The sequence below is a fragment of the Sabethes cyaneus genome, chromosome 2 (genome assembly GCF_943734655.1).
Source record: "Sabethes cyaneus chromosome 2, idSabCyanKW18_F2, whole genome shotgun sequence".
NCBI classification, from domain to species: domain Eukaryota; kingdom Metazoa; phylum Arthropoda; class Insecta; order Diptera; family Culicidae; genus Sabethes; species Sabethes cyaneus.
Window position 1 is genome coordinate 101,840,457 of NC_071354.1, and position 22,975 is coordinate 101,863,431.

Consider the following 22,975-nt stretch of genomic DNA (forward strand, 5'->3'; position numbering starts at 1 on the left):
CAGCCGATCCTTTTCATCGTTGCTCTGGTATATAACAAGAAGAAAAACGTTCGTTTTTAACAGCAATTTGACTGTAAAGCCGATAAATAAAACTCTGTAAAGATACTCAGTCGAACCTACTGTGTTACCTGACTCATAACGTATATACGGGGGAGGGTCTCGTAACTCACAAAATTTGTGGATTTTCGTTTAATTGATCATAAGTTCGAGTAGTGCATACAAATATCAACTATATAACATAAGAAATTACATGTTTACTCCAAAAATTAAAGCATGAGAGATTTTAGAATTTCAGAAATAGGGGTTCGTTATGAGTCAGGTAACACAGTAGGACAGGACGTGTCATCTGGCTTCTTACTCTTCTTTTCATTATGACCGCCATCCCGATTGAATATTCTTTGTACACTCTGCACCACTGTTGCCTGCACATATTATTTTAAGAATAACTTCGTTTGCCGAACAACAGTTCCCGAATACGCCACAGTTTATGCGATCAAAATCATGTTTTGCATTTGATTTTAAAAATTTAAATTCGTGTACAAACAAAACCAAGCATAGAACTACAGAATACAAAAGAAATCAAAATTCGGAAACAATAACTTATTGACGTATTCCCACTAATGAGTTTCAGCAACACTGAAAGCGATACCGCGTTATATTTTCCAGTCAACGGTTGCTCGTCACTTTCAGCCAATCAGAAATTGGGTCAACGCCGCGGTTGACACTTGGCACGTCCTGTCATAGAGTCTAACGTTACAATAAGAATATGGCATTCTCTTCACAACAGTGAGTTTTTCCCACCCCATCGGCAGGCAACCATGTTTTCGCTGCCAACATCTCGTGTGTGCGAAAATGATATAGCATGTCAGCACTGCGTTTCACTCAACTGCCAGCAGTCTGATTTGGGCCCGCTGTCAAATTTTGAGCCCACGACATGTTGTCGCTGACGTTTACTGCAGCTCGTTATAGAGATGTCGATGGGGTGGTTTTTCCAGCGTCCAACCCTGGTTACGGAAGCAAATGTAGCGTTAGTTTTTGAAATACCAACTACGTAAATGAAATTGATAACAGATGGCTCTGTCTGTGTGATCTGCCCTCTGCACAAGAATTTTTTGAATTAATATGAAATCTTTCGCAGGTGCACGACGTGAATCCACCACATAGAGTGCGCTGCTCAACTGCTCGAACGTGAAAAGTTTCAAGCGCGCAATCTGCGAATGTAATCTAAATTCGAGTAACATCATTGTTCCGCGCGGAGCAAGCACATGCTGCTGCTGAGCATGCCGGAATCGGGTTTTGCGCGGGGTTCTGTTTCTTTTTCTTGCTTTCACGCGTGCAAGTTTTCCGTAGTGTTTTTTGTTATGTTAGCCGAGAACGCCGCCTGACTGGCTGCTACTGATCTTTGAAAAGCTGATAAAATCCAACGGAGCATGTGTTGGTACGAATGAATGGTTCGCTTCCGATATGCTGCTCTGCTAAACTGCTTGAACATACCCGATTCATGCGATGTAGAGGTGGGTGGCCAAGTCGTCGTCGAATGTTACTTACCAGGTTGGAAAAAATCTGCGATTTCTACATAAGTAAAAGTCTAATTTTCTGGGTTCATTGATTAGTTTTTTTTATTATTGATTTAGATTGTTATTTCATATTCTTATTCGCTTTGTGCAGCGTTTCAGAACCGATAACTTTTGTTTGTATTAGGTACTCCGCGTGGTCGCTGCTCGTTGCTCTTTTCCGCGCTTGTCAGTCACTCATCTTCGTTTATTTCAGCATCATCTAGTACCGATTGCGTTGCGACGCTGTGATCGCGTTTATTTTGTCCGCGGTGCGCCCGTGCATCCGCTCTATCAGTTGACATTTGACTTTGAAACGGTTCGGTCGAGTTTTCGGAATTTGAGCTGATTTTTTTCGCTTGCCTGTTGAACGTGACGTGATTCGTTGCTCCCATCATCGTTTAAGTACTGAGGGTATGGGTTTTATTTCACTCGTTGTGGCGCGAATTATGAGCTAATTGAGTGCACTTTAAGGCAATAGTAAATCACTGCAAAATAGTTGATTCTGATGTTCATTGTGCTGTAGCACGATTTTGTGCCTAAACCCGTTTCAAGAAAAGATACTGGGAATTGTATATTGCAAATGTGGACTAGTGATATAGCAGTGTATTAGATTATAATCTATATATAATTAAACAAAGATAAGAAACTCTATCAGATCTGTTCAGATTGAAATCGTACAAAGGTTAGTGTTGAATATAATTTAAAACAGTTATTTTTTAAGTGTTAAGTGTTTCAAATTTCATTAACAAATTTTATTACTAAGTTTCACGATATTTGCAATGTCAAACGCTTTAATGAAGTGATAGTTGGTATAATCTTGTGATAAGAGTTAGTCCAATATATTTTATTGTAAAAGCTCTTAGATTAGTGGTGACCTTGTTTTTCATAAACGTTGATTGATTGTGTGTGACTAATTTCAATTGCTTGAAAAAAAGACGGTCAAATATACCAAGATAATAAGCAAACCATCATTACTCCATGGCGCTTTCAGAAGTTTCGGGAGAACTTCTGATTAGACCAAGGCTATGCGAAAATATTTTTCCAAGCTAGACTGCTTCCAGTTTGTAAGCCTAGTATCATGTGTATTAAATCCAAAGAAAAGAACTTATATTTCTTAAATGGCTTAGAGTGCCAAAATTTAATGGCAAAGTAGTGTTCGTATATCGAACAAGAATAAAACGATTTTCTGGCATTTGCTAAATAATCACGAAGTGATGCTCTAACCAGATTTACCTTCCCGACATCCCAAGCAACCATTCTTATTTTAAGAGATGTCAGTATAGGGGGTAAATCCCGGCGTAGTGGTTAGCATTCACGCCTCTCACGCCGAGGACCCGGGTTCAAATCCCAACCCCGCAGATGTCACGAATGACATAAGCTTGTTAAAGTGACTATAATCGAAACAAAAAAAACAAAGATGTCAGTAAAAGCGAAATAATTAAGCTATATGTTGATTTTAAATTAATTTATTAAAAATCTAAACGTTTGTTCAAGCCATATTCGCCCAAAAGTGGAGAACCTATTCAACAACAGTAAGCTGCGGCAGTTGAATAGCACGAAAAAATAAGCGAAATTAAAATTATTATGTCACAACTGTTCAACTAATCAAATGTAGAACCATTTTAGGCAGCATCTGCAACGCTTCTCAAACCTTTATAGTAATAGAAAGCAAAGCCTTGTGGGCATAACCATCTTTAGACATTACATTACCCTTCTTTATCGACAGACTTCGCAGCCGGCTGTTAGAGTACAGGACAGTTACTGGGCTAGTGCAACAATCCTACTGACTCTATCTAGCAGCATCGCCTAGCCGAGATTCGAACATACAACGACTTGCTTGTTAGACCAGCATCGTACTTCGAAGCTAACTGGGCGACAAAAAGCTGTATTTAAATAATCCAAAAGCACTAGTTTTTTTTATATTTTTGATTTACTATCACTATTCACCGTTCAATGTCAAAATACAGTGCTCAATGTATTACAAAGATCTTCAAACATGCTTTTCTTGAACTATCAGGTACACAACGAGCAGAACCAGAATGTAATGAGTCTCGTTTCTAATGCATCTAAATATCACATCAAAATGTAAATTTCATCATTGAAACAGTTTTCTTGACAAATAACCATAACTAATATACTTGATATTATACCAGGTAATGGTTTAGATACGGTACCCAACCATGTTACAAATGGTTCTAGATTGGAAGATAGATGATAATATTTATGGTTACCCGAGCAGGAGCGAAGAGCAAAATGATATCAAAATGTGTTATGGAAATCGAATAACTCGGATTAAAATTTGGTCTTGTTTTGGCTGACATAGTTGGTAAAATAACAAAAAATAATGTCAAAATTTGGGTCCTTTAAGGCCAAAAGCATAACTACTTGTGTTATCTGAATGACAAAGCAATAACATGAATGTATTCAGAGTTTAGAATAACATATTTTAGTATTATTAGGGTATTGAATAACAAATGCAGTAGCATATGAGATATTAAAAAATCATTTTATAAAATATTTATAATTTAAAATCTCTAATCAATAAAACAAAAATTTATGAAATTTATCGAATGTCATTTTAAGGTCAAAAAAAGATATGATAACAATATCAGTTATTGAACTCATCTTACAACCACTGTTTAAAATATCTGCTCAATAACAAAATGTGTTATCAATGTATCTCCATATCTATTCAATAACAAAATATAGCATTATAACACAGTTTGATATTGTTTTTATATTACTTTGCTCTTCGCTCCTGCTCGGGTAGTTCCAATTAATGCGGTTTTCCATAAGTGCTTCCATTAATAATTTAATTTTTTCTTCTGGTATCCATGAGCGTTATTTAAACTTGTTTCGACCAGAGTTTTTACTGTACAGTAGGTAGTGCTTCATAGGCTAAAACGAAACAAATAATTAAAATAACTTAAAACGGCTAGAGCACCTCATAACCGGCCTTCAGAATTTTTCAGACAGAAAACAAGAAAATCGATATTTATTGCTATATAGTTCCATATCGATGAGCATTGTTTAACCTACATTAAACAGAAACATTTTTGCCACGTTTTCAGCATAAAAATTAAGACTAAATATTTGTAAAAGTCATTGTAAATATAAAATTGGTGATGCATGTCGAGGAACCGGTTTTCGACCCCCAGTTTTCGCCATTCCTGTGCTCCAGTTTTCGCCACCCCCAGAAGCAACGTTTGTATCTTGTTCTAGTTTATAAATTCACTTATATTTCTAAAAATAGAATCAATTTTCAGTTGAATAGTGAAAAGAGAATGGATTTCCGTTGAAAAACAGCCGCATCAATAAGTTCTCATGATGTGCTCGGGAACGGTCCATTGAAATTCGCCAATGGCGAAAAGTGGATCACGTGCACAATATTTTAATCTTATAACACCAACCAAATTTATGCCAATTTGAGTTATATAACCGTTAAAGGTTCGAGTCGCATTTTATTGTTTTTAGACGTTTATAGCCGCAAACCAGTGCCAGAAGTTACTAAGGCGTTAATTCAGTATTAAAGCTCGCCCGGTTAGCTTCGAGAGTCAGTAGGATCGTTGCACTAGCCCCGTAATTGTCCTGTACTCTAGTCTGCCGATAAAGAAGGGTCAAGTTCTCAACAGGACGTTTATACCAATGGCTTTGCTTTCGTTAATTCAATATTTCTTAAACAGTGTTGTATGATATGGTATTTTCTGAGTCGAACACTTCCGCAAATGCGTTGAATAAGCATTGCTGAAGCGTCACTTTAAGTTAATATTATTGCTGATTAAAACTTGTAACCAACTCAGCCATAATGTTTTGCCTTTCTACTATATAAATATATAGTATAAAGGTATAGAAATCACTTGGAAAACCGAAAATGGAAAGAAGGTCCTGCGGGCCGAATGTTATATACCATTCGACTCAGTTTCGAAAACTGAGCATTTTCTGTGTGTGTGTATGTATGTGTGTGTGTGTGTGTGTGTGTGTATGTAACGCTTTTAATCTCACTCACTTTTCTCGGAGATGGCTGGACCGATTTTAATGTTCTTAGTATCAAATGAAAGGTCTAGGTGTCCCATTGGTCGCTATTGAATTTCATACTGATCAGACTTTTAGTTCAAAAGTTATGTATAAAAATACGAAAAATATGGGACTTCATTATCTCATAGATCCCTTAACCGATTTGAACAAAATTGATTGCATATGAAAGAGGAGCCTTACAAACCCTTAACTTCCAAATTTCATGATGATTGGACTTGTAGTTTGAAAGTTACATAAAGAAATGTGAAAAAATAGTATTTAAAACATATTTTTGTAACATTTAAGAATTAATTCAATGAAAAACATCACACATTTTATTATTATTTGCAAATTACTGCTGAGATCTATCAAACGAAACCGAGTTATTTAAAATCGGACGGTTCATTCAAAAGTTATTCAAACTTTAACACTTAAGCACCGTATATTAAACCGTTAAAACGTGTGAAACCAAAACGTATCAATCAAATGTTGATTGTATTCAATGTGTACGATGTATGTATGTATGTATGTATGTATGTATGTATGTATGTATGTATGTATGTATGTATGTATGTATGTATGTATGTATGTATGTATGTATGTATGTATGTATGTATGTATGTATGTATGTATGTATGTATGTATGTATGTATGTATGTATGTATGTATGTATGTATGTATGTATGTATGTATGTATGTATGTATGTATGTATGTATGTATGTATGTATGTATGTATGTATGTATGTATGTATGTATGTATGTATGTATGTATGTATGTATGTATGTATGTATGTATGTATGTATGTATGTATGTATGTATGTAAAATGTATGTATGTATGTATGTATGTATGTATGTATGTATGTATGTATGTATGTATGCATGAATGCATGTATGTATGTATGTATGTATGTATGTATGTGTATGTGATGACCATTTGCAATGAAATTCAAGAAAAGTGAGAAACATGTCAATAGTCAGAAGTTTTTGAAGCCTCTTAGTGGAATACGAACTCTGAAATAAAAGAAAAGAAAAAAACTTTTACCGACTAAATTCCACTATTTAATATTTATTCGCGACAGATACGTATACGCTTTGAAATAAGACACTGATGAAGCCTGCACGTCGTAGGCGAACTACGTATCTGTCGCAAATAAATATTAAATAGCGGGATTCAATTGCAAGGTTTTTTCTTTTCTTTGATTTTAGATTTCAATTGTCATTTTCTTCACTTGCTGTTACTCACAATTGTACACGAAAAGCAAAAAGCGGAGAAAAGCAGTTAATTTAAGTATATAAGTATAGTGGTGTATAGGATCAAAATACTAGTGAGTTGATTTTTCCTAATAAATTTATACAAATTTCAAACAAATTTTGCGCATCAATATATGCTCTTTTCAATCCATAGATACTAGAGCTTAGAAATGTTAAATGAAAAATATGAAGTAAACGTTGCACGGTAGTAACTTTGTAAGATTTGTTTTCGTTAGTGACATTTTAAAGGACAGATGTCTTATGTCATGTATCATGTTTTAATAAATAAATCAAAAATGACAAGCACTGGAAATCATATCGATCATATTTCCTATTCTCAAGCATGTTTATGGTTCAGCTTTTGCACTATTTTTCGACCTCATCTTGTTTTCCTAACCCTCTAACATTGTAAAAACGATGCGATCAAGCTAATGACTATCTTTTCATGAAAGTACATTCAAAAGAAGCTCAAGTTTTGATTTCCATGCAAAAATAATTATCTGAAGGAGCGCCAGCTAAGAAAAAGTTCCATTTCTCTTTTTCATATCTAATGCTCTATTCAGTTATTTTTTTGATTCAGATATATTGCACAATTGAAGCCAAGCAAACTAATAGTAAAATTTTGAGATTAATCATTTTGTTGTCGAAATCCTTTTTCTTCAAAAGTGAAGTATATAATACTTTTTCTGAACTCTTGGTTTTCAAAGATGCTAACTTTTGAACGCATGGTATTAATATCAAAATATCAAAAAAAAATCTACCTTTTGGGCTAAAACCACTAAAAAAAATATCAAAAAATCTGCTATGAACATATATTTCATATTGTCAGTTCAAAACAAGTTTCGTATGTGGCTCTGAAACCCAAAAGTTAAGGCCGACCGATTATAAAACTAAATAAGGTGTTCATCAAATAACATAAATGACGCTTACAAGTATTTACGCACCCAAAGAAAGAAAATATAATTATTCTACGCAATACATTGTGAATTTTACTGGCAAATAAGGATTTTGAGGAATACGGAACGGATATTTAAAAATATAGTCAAGTTAATTATAGATGTTCCTGAGAAATTAAATAATGATTATTGTGGCAGTAGAAAGGCTAGGTCACGCCACTAGGTGGATTAATTCGGGTTTTTTCAACAAGCAATGACCATAGAGCGTTGTAATAACCGTTGAGAAACCCCTTCTAAAAATGCACTGACTACACTGCCTCATTCAATAGCTTCTGTCAACAATCCAAAACAAACCATAACGGCATCGATGACCTGTTTACGTGCATTTCTTTTTTTGCTGTTGAAATTTTATCGCTACCACTGTCGCTTTTATTCCATCACAGTTCTATTGTTATCAGTTGAAGATGAATAACGAATACTTCAATGTTTTTTGCATCGATGAATTCAGCTTGTAATCAGCAGTTATTTAGTCCTATTTGGAACGCCTTTATTGCATAATTGTTCAGCAATGTTCATTTGAAGCATCAGATTGCTCAATCTGAAACATTACTTCATCGTATTAAGAAGCCATATTATTGCAACTGAATATAAAAAAAAGTATGTTAAACGTCATTTGTGTGTGTTATTCAATAATGAGTTAGCTATTGAAAAACAGCTTCTATTTTAAAAGAGGCGGCTTATCTTCAACTTATTATTAAAAGACTGTTAACTATTCACAGGAGTTTTGTTAAAATTTTTTATTTTATTCGATGATTTAGGGTAAATTAACCATTAGTGGGCCTTTTGGTGATTGAGCTGTTTTCTTCTATGAATTATTGTAAACTGGTAATGCTAAAAACCCAACCGATGGCACTTACAACAATGGTAGCTTTCGATTAAACCTAAAAAATAGCAATTTAGCATTTGCTAGTCTCTATATTTTATATAACAAATTTGAATGTCCATTTTGCTTTTATGGACGCTTGGGGTTTACAATAGGATAACGAACGGGTCCATTATAGGAATTCTAGTGTATTTTGTATGGAAAGGGTCCACTAATGGGGTCCACATGTTTTGCATTGTTTACCGTAAAATGGATTCTCTCTTAAATGCAGCTAAAATTTTATAAATTAAATTGTGTGTTCTGTTTAGTACTTTCTGTTTCTTGTCATATATCCTCAGAAATAAGAAGTTGTAGCTAATAAACGCCGAATTTGTACCCGAGGTTCATTATAGGTAAAGAGTCCATTATAGGTTAACTTACCCTATAAAAAATACACAAAATGTGGAAAAAACGCTAATTTTGATAATTTTGAACTTTTAACCAGCAAATTTTTCAACACAAGTGTTGTTCAGCTACCAACGCTTGTATTAAGCACTTGTTCAATAGCCATGTCTATATTTATAACTCCGAATTGTTTTTTTGTTTTTTCGTCAAACAAAGTAAACCACATACTTTTTACTAGCCGAGAGCCTCTTGCCGTATCAAGAATTCCTCTCCTTTGTACTCGGTCCAAACGGATGGACGGATTTCACTGCACAGTGTACGATGGGAATCTTTCCAAATAGTGTTTGTAGCTCGTGATTCATACGGCTCCGCCACTCTCCGCTTTCCGTTTGCATTCCTCCAAAAATGGTCCGCAACGTCCTTTCGTGCAAATACGACAAGTACACGTATGTCTTCCGTAAGCAAAGTTACTGTCTCAAGTCCACAGAGGAGTTTCTCTCGTTTCGATGCCCGCTCGCCGGATCACACCTTCAATAGCGATATTGAATAACATACATGACAGTCCATCCCCTTGCCGCAACCCTCTGCGCGATACGAAAGGACTCGATAGTGTACCCGAAACGCGCACGGAGCACATCACTCGTTCCAGGGTAGTTTTGATCAGCTGCGTCAGTTTGTCCGAAAACCGCCCAACAAACATTTCTGTTGAATAACAGCTAATCAAGCGCTTATTACCCGGTAATTAGCTATACAACGGTTGAATAAGCTATTATTCAAGAAAAAGGTTTGTTGGGCGTACTCGTACATTATCTGCCATAGCTGTTCACGTTCAACTGTATCGTATGCTGCACTGAAATCCATGAAAATATGATGCGTGATCTTGCTTTACTCTCGACATTTCTGGAGGATTTTTAGGAGAGTAAAAATTGGATCTGTAGTAGCATAGACTCCCATAAAGCCCGCCTGATACTGCCCTACGAATTTTCTTGCTATTGGGGATAGATGACGCAACAAAATCTGGGGAAGTACCTTGTAGGCGGCGTTGACCAACGTGATGCCGCGGTAATTACAGCAATCTAACCGGTCGCCCTTTTTGTAGATGGGACAGACTACACCTTCCATCCATTCCTCCGGGAGATTGTCCTTCTTCCAAATCCTTGAAATTATCCAAGGAAGTGCCGTTGGTAGCGGTTCTTGGCCATTTTTGTGAAGTTCTGCCGGTTTACGGCAGGTCTACTATTCTTCAGCTGACGAATTTCTTGCCTGATCTCTTTGAGATCGGGAGCCGGCACGCTGTTGTTGTTTGTAGGCACTACTAGGTTAACATCCGTTGCGTTTCCTTCTACTATATCGCCGTTGCTCATCGAAGTACTGCTTCCACCTGTCGACCACCTCGTGCTCGTTTGTGATTAGATCCTCTCCCTTGTCCCTACATATGTCAGGTTTTCGTATGTAGCCCGTTCAAGTTTGGTTCACCTTCTCGTAAAACTTGCGCGTGTCATTAACCTAGAATAGTTATTCCAGCTCCTCACGATCTCTGTCCTCCTTCTGGCGTTTTTCCTGCTTAGGACCGTGGTCAACTCATTCCGCGCTCGTCGATACTTGGCCAAATTCTCACGCGTGGATATGCTTAGAGAGTCTTTCCAAGCTCTTTTTTCCTCTCTATCGGTTGTTAGCATTCCCCGTAAAACCAATAATTTCTTGCACTCGAGGTTTCCCTACCTAGCACCGCGGTTGCGGCCTTGTTGACGGCCAAGCGTATCATACTCCATCCGTTTTCGAGGGTCGAAGAATCTAGCCTCACAGAGGAAGGCAGAGTTTCATCCAGCACGCGCGCGCAGTTTTCAGCGACTGGCGGGTTGTGTAATTGCCGAAAGTTTAACCGAGGAGGGCGGCTTTGTCGCGAGGTATAAACCGTCGATAGTTTTGAGTACACATGCACTGCTACTAGCTAATGGTCCGAGTCGATATCCGCATCCCGTAGGGAGCGTACGTTCGTGATGTTCGAGAAAAACTGGCCCTCGATGAGAATATGGTCGATTTGGTTCGAAGTTCGTGGGTCAGGTGATCTCCAGGTGGCTTTGTGGATATCTTTGTGGGAGAAGAAAGTGCTTCTGATCATCAAGCCGCGGGAAGCTGTTCATTCGTAGCATGCTCCTAGACTGCTTGCTACATTGAGAGCAAAAGATATGCTCTCAGAAGAGACTCGATGTGCAGCTCCGGACGGATCTACCGCAAGTTTGCCAAGGAGCCATCCGAAGCTGCACGCCGAGTGACAAATCTTATCCTGGCTTGTGAAACACAGCTCGGGTCCCGATCCAATTTCGCCATCACTTGTTCGCTCTTGTTAGGGAGCCGCAATTGGCAGTTTCGTCAGCAAAGGTCCGTCACTGGCGGAGTCTTGTATTATATAGTACACTTTTCACGAGGGCTAAGTCTGTTCGACCGCAATGGCTTATGAAGCTTATAGTAAGCACGATTTCAGCTGATAATACGCCTCTGAATCTTCCGGCTGGCGTCATTGTCCCGATTATCTAACATTTGTCTAAGACTAACAAGGTTCACGACAAAATGACAAATTTTCTAATCCTCTGATGACTAAGGCCTCTGATGAAATAAATCATCGAAACTATCTGATGTCGAAATCTAACTCATTTTTGACATTTTAAGATTGATTAAGCAGAGAATGAATTCGAGAATTGAATACCAACAGTTGCCAAATAAATAGTTTTAACTTTTGAGTAAAAGTGTGAAAACTACGTCAAACGATTTTCTTTGGAAGCCCACGACCGATTTCAACGATCTTAGTGCCAATTTAAGGTTCTTTCTAGCACTAAATTTTTATACGAAGTTTTTTTGAAATGATATGCTTAAAAAAATTGTTTTGACTAGCTAATAATTATCGCCTGTGTCTCAGATTTGATTTGATTTGATAACAATACAGACAAGAAAGTAGAAAACCGATCAATTCAGAACAATACAGATCAATACAGGCAAGGAAGCAGTAAAACGTTAGCGGCGACAAATGTTCAAGTTAGAATAATTATAAGTTGTTTGTCATAAATTTCTGAAATAAATAGAACTACGAATATATCTGCTAATAAGCTGCTAATATTTCACCGATCAAAAGTTATTTAATAAAAATTTAAGAATTTTATTCAGGAAAACTTAATTGATATTATTCAAATACAGGAAATTATGCATAGTTCTATATTACCAAAACCTATAAAATTGACCTTTAGCAGGATGTGTATATGTTAAAAATTAATATTTACTCTTCCAACTTACCTTTGCTTGTAATTACTCAGCAATTTCATGGAAAAGATCTATACTCAAGTACTTTTTTACACGGTTTGTTTTTTTCGAATATTAAGAACGGGGCAACTTATAGACCATTCATTTATTTCTCAGTACATTTGGGAGAGGCCCGACTTTCGTATTTTATAAATGGTCCCAAAGTTGTACCACTCTTGAGTAATCGAAAAAACATACCGAGTAAAAAAAGACTACATTTAGTGTATGAGGTGCCTTTTTCTGAAATAGGGTGCTCCCAAAAATCGTTGTTTTGCCATTATTTTTTTGAAATCATAACTTTTGAACGACGGTTTTATTACACTATCATTGCGGTTTTGCTGACCAAAGTTGATCATAAAAACTGTTACTTGAGTTCGATATGCACGGAAAAGACCTGTCAAAAATTAAAAGTGCTTTGATTTTATTAAAGTGTTGTATACTTGTTCCCTTTCGCTAAATTTATAATCCGTAGTTTTTAACTTGGTCATTTTTGCCTTTCTTTAATAATTCATAATTTTTGGTTTTAATGGTTTTGGTTCTTAATGAAAACTATCTAAAAAACACATAATTTTGGTTCATCTCTGCAAAAGATATTTGTTTCATTGCATGTAAATACAATAGGCAAAAATTTTTGGGACTGTACAATAAATGGAAAAAAGTTATATATTTTTTCGTTAAATTGCTGTGAATATAGATACATGTATGGTTTAAGTACTATATTTTAGGAATGATCTGTTAAAGCTGAGCGAATCAATAAGCCATATGAAGCGTATACAACCTTATTACAATTTACACAAAACACTTCCAATTTCATGTACTCACCCGAGGATGCGTCTGCCGCGGGGGTACGCTCATGCAGCAAGCAACTTGTATAATGATTGATGGAAATGGGTTCGACGAAGAAGCAAAACAAAACAGAAAATACCAGCTTGCATTTGTTTTTGCGATGCCGATGACGATCATCGGACAGTTTCGGTTAAGGTGAAGGTATTCAGGTTGCCTGGGCCTGAGCTACAGATCATTGGATGTGGGCTACAAACCGGCAACGGAAAAGGGTTAGGTACCTACTATATATCATGGCATGATCTCATAACCGCCTAAGCATCAACCCGAATCATCTACATATCTCGCACCTGCTTGCAAACATGATCGACAAGGAAATACTAATTTGCATCTCACTAATCTTCAAGCAACACAAAACTCGAAAAGAAGAAATCTTTGACAATGACCTTGAAGATGGCCGTTGGTTCAGTCGCGCAGCTGACGTCGATATTAGGAAGTTGACTCGAACAAGATATGCTATCTAGACGGCGCTGGGTGCAATTGAGTTTAGCCGTTTTTAGCTTTATGCTTTGTGATCATACATAATAATGGAGTGATCATTTGATTTTCGATCGACGGACCGGTATTTCTTGCAGCGCGGCGCTAGCCTCACATATCTAACGACAAATTGAATTGAACAACAGTATACAGGTTTTGACCAAATCTGTCTTAGTCTCGGTTTTTACGGAGTGTCGAAACGTCGAGTTTGTTGCTGCACCAAGTTTTAAGAGCATTGGCCTGACGACACGTGGCTAATCTGATTTTTGGAGATAATTGACATTTAATCATAGGCTTTCGGTAGATGTTTCAACAGGTTTGACCTTGCTGTAAATTCTTACTACTGAGGGAAAACGAAATAGATTTTAATTTCGACAGGACTAGTTTGGTGCTGGTTTTCGTTTAAAATTCTACTTCTTAGTTCTACTGCCTGGCCTGGGGGTCGTAATCACAAATCTCCAAAATGCCTAACAACATGGAACCGTGAAGCATTTTAGTATACATTTTTCTAGCCGTCGGAGCTGCATGCTTTATGTTCATGGGAATTTATTTTTCACAAGTGAATAATTTGGTTTACGTCACATGGCGTATCCGACTGAAATGTATTCATTGCTGTAAAATTTCTATTCTCAGCAACGGCAGATATTGGTTGTGGAATTCCGGTACGAGCCCAGGCGGATGGCGCGCAAAAAATTTCGCCACTGATCTGTATGTCGCAGTGTGTACAAACGCTATCAGACAGCAGACAGACCGATTTTGTGTTGAATCGTTACAGTCTAGTCGCACTGTCTATTTCGACCGTCATCCATCCGTGGTCGGTAGATTGCGATGATACGGACTTAGATGTACCTCGGGCTGCTGCATGTGAATATGATGTAGTAACTTTTATTTGTTTCCTCTTTTTGTTGAAATTGATACAGAATTGTGTCATTGTTATTGTTTCCAAAATGCGTTGACGGTGATGCATTCGTTGAGCTGGTGGGAATTTTAAAATATATTGTTTTAGACTCAAATTGAATTGCTCTTTGAAAATCGAATGGAATCATTTGTTCAATTTCTTTTAAATTGTAAACAAATATATGCATTTATATGTTAACTTCGCTTGAAGATTACTGTTTGGTACTACTTTCTAGACGTTACTGAGGAATTGTGCAATATTTCGTTATACGGCAAATAAAGCTTGCTTCATTTAGAATTGGAATAAACTTTAGCTCATATCGTGGCGCTCTTGGTGGCCGGATTTGGAAGTTCTTGGCGCCCACGTGTCGGAAATTTTGTTAGCTTCACCTATGTATTTTTGACATTCCGTAAAACGACTGTATTTTGTAAACAAACAACATGGAAGCCGAAAGAAGGGGGAAAAATGTGCACCGTTATTTGGAAAATCCATTCTCGGGTACTTTTTTCATTTAAACGTAAGTAACAATGAGAGATTCTCTTCGCGTCTCCTCTCTTCCGCTTATTACGGCGATGCAAATGCACTTTAACAAATCAACTTTGCATGAATCGGTTGGTGGCGTTACCAGTTAGCTAAACGTTGAGAAAAAGTTTTTTAAATTACATTTATGTCGCCGTAATGATCGGAAGAGAGGGACACCAAAGAGAATCTCTCAATTTTACTTACGTCGAAATGAAAAAGTACCCGAGCATTGAGGTTTGCATCTAGGCTAGCTAAACAACTGAAATTGCCCAGAAATGCCGTATGACGTGTTACCAACGGTATAAGGAAACATTGACGACGATTCAGAAGCCTCAACTAATTATCGGAGTAGACCTGTCGACCGGAAACTGCGTGGTAAGATGTTGAAGACCATCAAGATGAATCCCAATCTGTCGGACCGTAATCGTCGTATCGAGCTAGCAAACAGCCAAACCGAACCATAAAACAGAATAGTGTGGCAACGGCTCGGGGGGATGTTCCAAGCAAATTTAAATTTCTTTTTGCCGACAAATTTGCACGAAAATTTATGATTTGGCAGAGCATTTGCAGCTGTCGCAGAAAAGCGAAAGTTTTCGTTACAAATAAGACAATGACGTCGGAACTATACCAAAAGGAGTGTCACCAAAAACCGCTATCCCGTGATGTTTTGGACAGATTTGGCAAGCTGCTATTACAGAAAAGTCGTTCAACAGATGCAGAGAAAGGGGTCCAGTTTGTTTCGAAAGACCTTAACCCACCCAATTGCCCCCAGTTCGCCCTATTGAGAAATACTGGGCAATCATTAAGAGGAGACTGAAGGCAAAGGGTTGTCAAAGACATCAGTCAGATGAAGACCTGGTGGAATAAGAAAGCCAAAACGATGGACGAAGAAAGTGTGCGCCGCCTAAAAAGCCATAGGAAAAGTTCGAGAATTCCTTCGAAACCGTAACGAATAATTTTATCCGTATTTTTTCTTAAAAGTATAAAGAAAATGCAACATTTGTGTAAGAAAAGACTTTGAATTCAATAATAAATAACTGAAATACTCGCAATTGTTTTTGTTCCAATACTATCTGAAACTTTATGATTATCACCTATTGACAGACTGTAGCAACGTTTCACTTCACTCAAACATCTCTTTTGAAAGGCGTTAAGAGAAAATGAAAATTTTTTTTCTATTCTCTATGATTTGATCAAATCCCGAAGCGCGGCTAGCTGGGAAAAAATGCGTTTCATAACTAGTTTTGTATACTGTAAATGGAGACCCGCAGGAGTTGTTTTCCACCCAGTTAGCTTCGAGATATGATGCAGGTCTAACAAGCCAGTCGTCATATGTTCGAATCTCGGCTGGAGCTTCTGTAGTCAATAGCATCATTGCACTACTCCGTAAGTGTCCTGTAGTCTAATAACCAGCTGCGAAGTCGGTGTCAATAAAAAAGAGTCAAGTGTTAAAGTTGTTTATACTCAAACCTTTGTAAATATGTTTTTGTTAGCTATTTACAGTGCTAATTTCATGAATTCAAACCTTGAAGTTTTTGGTCTCTAGTGAGCGGAGGACAAAGAATGGGAGAGATTGAGAGAGGACGAGTAAGGGAAAGAAGGAGGGACAGTGATGGAAAGAGAGAGAGAGATATGGAAAGATGGAAAGAGAGGGAGAGCGATATGTTTAGTTTGGATTTAGATGGAAAGATAGAAAGTGTGTGTGTGTGTGTGTGTGTGTGTGTGTGTGTGTGTGTGTGTGTGTGTGTGTGTGTGTGTGTGTGTGTGTGTGTGTGTGTGTGTGTGTGTGTGTGTGTGTGTGTGTGTGTGTGTGTGTGTGTGTGTGTGTGTGTGTGTGTGTGTGTGTGTGTGTGTGTGTGTGTGTGTGTGTGTGTGTGTGTGTGTGTGTGTGTGTGTGTGTGTGTGTGTGTGTGTGTGTGTGTGTGTGTGTGTGTGTGTGTGTGTGTGTGTGTGTGTGTGTGTGTGTGTGTGAGAGAGAGAGAGAGAGAGAGAGAGAGAGAGAGGTTATAATCGTTACTTTCTTCGAGTATGTTAGGCTGTTCTCTGTGCTAGTAGTGGTGACGAATTAAGACCATGGAATGGAAACTCGGTTTCGTGGACCCCCGTTCGTTTGACCGTTTTTAATCTGAACACTTTTTAATTTGAACCCCGTTGGTTTGCACGATGTGCAAATTAAAAATGGTTCAAATGTCATTCTCAACATGGCATCATTTGCTTATGCAGACAATGCACATAAACACGATTTGTTTGTACTGATCTAGCATGTTTAATCAGTTTCACATTCCGTTTCCCAACAATTACGATAGAAATTCGATCGGAGAATGAAATACTCGCTGCTTGCCACTGCCAACTGAATCAAACCACCAAAACAATAACAAAGAGCAGGGCGGCCAGTTCATACGAGTTTCAGCATATTTAGGGTGGCCAGTTGTTTAAATTAAAAAGTAACCCCGTTAGTTTGCATGAGGAATCGTTCAAACGAACGGGGGTCCACTGTATCTGGAACTGCAGATCGATAAATTTCGTGGGTGGCGACAGGGTGCTGCTCGTTCAATTAGAACCCTGAAAGTTCGCTATCGTGGCACTGCAGATCTCCGTAAAGGTGAGAAAGTGTGGAGCATCCGTGGCAGCAAGGCCTCGGCAATTACCAGAACGGTGGTGCGACTAACAAGCTGGGGACGGGCTTGGTAGTGATTGGAAAAATGAAGGAGCATGTAATGGACTGGAAAGCGATCATTGAGAGGATATGCAGTCGGTTTCTTCAACTACATCACAACTACGAAGAAGGACTACAAGAAGGAAACGTTCTATGTACAGTTGCAGGCAACGTACAAAACATCAAGATCGTCATCGGGGATATGGACGCCCAAATCGGCAAAGAAGCAATGTACAGACCGGTGATCAGATCCCATAGCCTGCACTCCGACACGAACGATAACGGCCAGCGATACATCAATTTTGCAGCTTCCTGAAGCTTGGTGATCAGAAGTATTCTCTTTCCTCGCAAAAATATCCACGAAGCCACCTGGAGATCACGTGACCAACGAACCTTGCACCAAATCGACCATATTCTCTTCGAGGGCTGGTTTTTCTCGAACATCACTAACATACGCTACGTGCGGTGTTGCGGATATCGACTCGGACCATTACCTAATTGTAGTACACGTGCGCTCAAAACTATCTACGGTTTATAGCCCTCGGCAAAGCCTCGCTCCTCGATTGGACATTCGGCCATTAGACAACCCGTTAGTTGCCGAAAACTACACGGGCGTGCTGGAAGAAGTTCTGTCTTCCTCTGTGGAGCTAGATGCTTCGACTCTCAAAAACGGATGGAGCATGATACGCTCGGCCATCAATGATGCCGCAACCATGGTGCTAGGTGAGGAAACCTATAGGCCACGAAATGATTGGTTTAACTGGGATGCGATAGTGAGAAAAAAAGAGCTTGGGAAAACTATCTAAGCATTTCCGCGAGTGAGAATTTGGCTAGGTATCGACGAGTGCCGAATGAGCTGACCACGATCCTGAGGAGGAAAAAGCGCCAGAAGGAGGACAGAGATCGTGAGGAGCTGGAACAACTATTCCGGACTAATGACAGGCGCAAGTTTTACGAGAAGGTGAACCAAACTGAAGCCGACTTGCGTTTGCGTGAAGAGTGATTCTTGATATGGCAAGAGCCACTCCGGCTCTCGGCTGGTAGAAGAGAGAAGAGAAGTGTGTAATAAAACTCAAATTTGTTATTTGAGAAATTATCGCGAAATTCATTAATATTTGTCAAATGGATAATGCCAACTCCTGATGTACATCTGCTTTCAACACCTCCTGACCCAGAGAAAATGGGACAAAAATGGAGCATGTGAATTTAAGTATAATTTTGCATAAGACAATTATAACTTATTCCACTTGCTCTGGTTCTAGAAACGAGATGGGCGGTGCAAAATAGGGTAAAGAACTAGTTTTAAGCAGTCTAAGCGGGTCACTGATTGTTTTACCTTATTACAAGCGATGGGTTGACTAAGTGGGGGATATCAGCATACCAATCTTCTTGCTATTATTAGTTCTTCAAGCTGTTACCATTGGAAGACACTATTGTTGAGCTAAACTTTTGATTTTTCGCTTTAAAAGTTGGAGCGGCGGAACTAATTTTGAAAACACCGAACCCATTTTCACCCGCAAGGTGCTATTTTAAGAAATCCTGAAATCTGAATTTTTTTACGTCCCGTTAAAAAATCCCTCGAACTTTTCTCCCTATTCAGTAAGTTCGCGTTCCTATCCGCGACCTACTAATCGGCATCTGATGCGTAATCGGCATAGCGTATCGGCATAGATGCGTAAAATGCCATCTGTCTAAATTGTATATCGGGGCATACACTCACCGCACCGTTCGGCAAACGGTATTCGTCGTCTCTTTTATTCTCTGATGTTCTTATGGGAAACTGCGAGTTTGACGTCTCACTCGCTGTTCATAAGGATGGTGGGAGAACAAAAGAGGTAAACATATAGCAGTACAAACGATCCGACTCTGAACAGTGTTGTCAAAGCAAATAACATTGAAACACATCGTTGCTTTATTAAATCACTGAGAAAATCTTCGAAAATTATTGAAAAAGCTGTCTTTTGTGTTATTTTTAATAAAGAAAAATTAATTATGAACATACATTTCTCTTGAAAGTATTGAACCACGTTTTCACCATAGGAGGTTTCAGTTAATTTCAAACTTAAAATTCTTATTTCCAGAACCGAAACAGTGTCTTGGCAACACGATAGTTCATCAGTTGTGCTGCAGCTGCTGCTAGTGGTGGAACAGGTTCCGTCAATTCAGAATTTGTTTTCAGTTTTGTTAGAAAATAATAAAACTTTTGGCTAGTGACAAAGCCTTAGATAATAGAAAAAAAGAGACTGAATAATATGGTATGTGACAATTGAGTGCTTGACTTTCAGAGTGGTTGTAATCAGTGCTGAAAATTTGATGAATTCGTTAGTAGCGAGGTGGCGATTGCTGAAGAGCAGCTGAAAAATGTACGTTTTTGGACAACAATTTTTAATTCATCATATTTCTTGTCGGAAACCCAGTAAATTGTGTTTGTGTAAATCAAATGTATGGTTAAGTGATTTGTGAAGATGATCCTATCAAAAGATTTTGAAAATATGAATAAAAATGTGCATTTTCGGCTCATTTATTTTCAACTGATTAAAATAGGTCACATTGCTTAACTCGTTCCTTACCCTAGTAAGTTTCTAAGAAAAAACTCTACTTCTTATGTTTAATCCTGCTTTACCGACGACAAAGCTTTCAACCGGGTCTAGTTATAAGCATAGTACCTATAGGTTCAAAAGGTTTCTCAAATACTTTTCGGCTCTAGAGAGCGAGATTGGTTGAATACTATTAAAAACGTGAAGGAAAATTTGGTAACGATTTCGACATTTGAGAACCGACAATAAGCAATTCTCGTATTCTCATTTTTCCGACGTTGAGCAAAATTTTTTTGTCATCAATCCATACTTTACACAAAATATTTTTTTACTTTGTGTGTTTATGAAAAACAATCTATGCATGGGTTATTCCATGGGAAATTTACCTTCAAAGTTATATTTTTTGACGAAATTTTCTTTCTCACGCTCTATGTACAAAAAAATTCGACACATAATCTCTTAATTTCGATGTTATGGTTGGAAATCGTGAGATATGATTTATTAAAGTATTGTAATCTGATTCAATTAAAATTCATAGCTTGTAGAGACTTTATTTCTCCATTTCCAAATTCTACATGCTTTTTCGACAATGATAAACAAATATTTGAAAAAAAAAAACGAAAAATTAATCCCAAGTTCGCAAAAATTACAATTGTTCATTAAAATTTATGTTCATTTATTTATTGAAAAACGATCAAGAAAAGGTATGCTATAATAATTTTGAAAGCCTATGGAATAGTGAATACATCCGCTACAAAGTTATACTTTAGTATAAAAAACTATGTTTACAGCTAGTATTTGAAAAATAGTGATTTAATGAATAGCGAAGTTCTTATCTTGCGATATCCAGCAATAACATTGCATTAAAAAATACGTGTTGATTCTTTTTGACATAGAACGTCAAAAAATATATTTCGTCAAAAGTTTGACTGTAAATTTCCCGTGGCACGACCCACATTTATTTTTATTTATTAAATCCGCATACATGTATATTGAAAACAAGGAAGATAGTCAGAAATTTATTATGCTAAAAAGCAACCATATTTATTATTAACGGGTGACAACTAAAATTTTAGAATTTTTTTCTCAAGCTGTCAAAAAAAAAAAGACAAAGATACAAATCAAAGATGCATTGTCCATTGTTGAAAAAAAATTAGTGTACATTTGAAAACGGTCCGTAATCGGCTGTTCGGCGAAGCTGCCGTTTGATGTCGGAACAGGAGCGTTGTACGGCCGTCATGTCAACTTTCCGAATGCTTCTCTTGGTTCTACCAATCAACTGTTTGCATTTCGTGGCTCTCCAGTTGTTTTTGTACACCAAGGAACTCAAAATCCCGAAGAAATCTTCGATTGGGAGCATTGAGACAGATTTGTTGGGTCGTGGTTTTTGGTTACAAATGGGATCGAATGGGTATTGAGGAACGATTGTTTTATTTGGCGTAATGCGGTGATGCTTTATCCGGCCAAAACACGTATTGTCCATTTGCATGATGGTTTTGTAGCAACGAGATCAAAATTTTCTTTAAACATTCGTCTGGTGCAGATCTTAATTGATATCCAAACCAGAGGGCTTGTTATTGAAGGCACGAGAAAGAGAACGATGTGCTTCTGCGTCCATAATTTTGGCTGGTTTTCCACTACCTTGCTTGTGAATAGCTGTTGGGCATCTTAGAATATGGTAAACAGTCGGAGCTGCAACATTTTCGCCTTTTAAATGTTGTACCGTATATTTTTTTGCCTAGACTTCCAGTTCTTGGTAGACTTGGCAGTTCGTAGAAGTGTACAACGCGCTTCCGAAATGCTTCTTGTTTCGACGCCATGTTAAGCAAAACTGAGCAAGCATAAACAAAACAAAAAATACTGGACTAATCTCAAGTTTTTAGTCTTGACCTTGAAATGCGGTCATACATATATATTAATATTTTTTGAAACGATGGTTCTACAATTGATGAAGGGACGGTATGGGAAAGAAATGAAAATTTTTTGGTGAAGGAGGGGAAGAGCGGAAAGGAAGGGGGGGGGGGTATTGGTAGCTATGCTTGACAAGTAGTCATTTTGGACAAAAGGTAGGAGTCAAAATGACTACTTGTCAAGCATAGCTACCAATACCCCCCCCCCCCCCCCTTCCTTTCCGCTCTTCCCCTCCTTCACCAAAAAATTAAAAAGTACTGACAAAAAGAGGAGAGCGAGAGCTAACACATACATACTCTCATTTCTCTCTGCACTCGTTTGTTGTTGAGTATAGGAACCTCGAAAAAATTCTAAAATTTTAGTTGTCACCCATTATATGGTAGTTTGCCAATTGTTGCGCGCCTAACGCAGTAACTTTCAGTTTTTCTTATCTCTCGGGGAAACTATTAAGTTACTTATATCAAATTTTTTCCTGTAAACAAAATGACGTTTCAGTAAAACATTTGGTATGTTTTCATAGCTTGAAATATTGCATATATTATGCAATTTGAGTTTTTGTCTCACATCATACAGACCCAATTGTTGCCCACTTGTTTAACGTCATTTGCCTAATATTGCATACGTCCAACTCAATTGTTGCACGGCTAAGAAAAACATTAAATTAGGAGAATTACCAAGCACAGAAAATTGATATATAAAGAACTCCTTAAAAACCGATTTACCAAACATAAGTACCGTATCGTTATCGCTTTGCCACATCACCGAATAATGGTTTACATGAATACAAGTTAAAACTACTGCTTTACAGTTTATTAATTTTAAAATGAACAGCGGCACTTCATATGGAATT

At 37.7% G+C, this 22,975-nt stretch overlaps 1 protein-coding gene across 2 annotated transcripts in view; it reads left to right on the forward strand.

Annotated features, from left to right (window-relative positions):
- The first annotated feature begins 1,880 nt into the window (after positions 1–1,880).
- LOC128735084 (group 3 secretory phospholipase A2) overlaps positions 1,881–22,975 on the forward strand; it is a 34,284-nt gene continuing 13,189 nt past the window's right edge. For both annotated transcript variants that reach the window (XM_053829569.1, XM_053829567.1), the window contains exon 1: positions 1,881–2,238. The gene's annotated coding sequence lies outside the window, so the exon portion shown is untranslated. The remainder of the gene's footprint in view (positions 2,239–22,975) is intronic.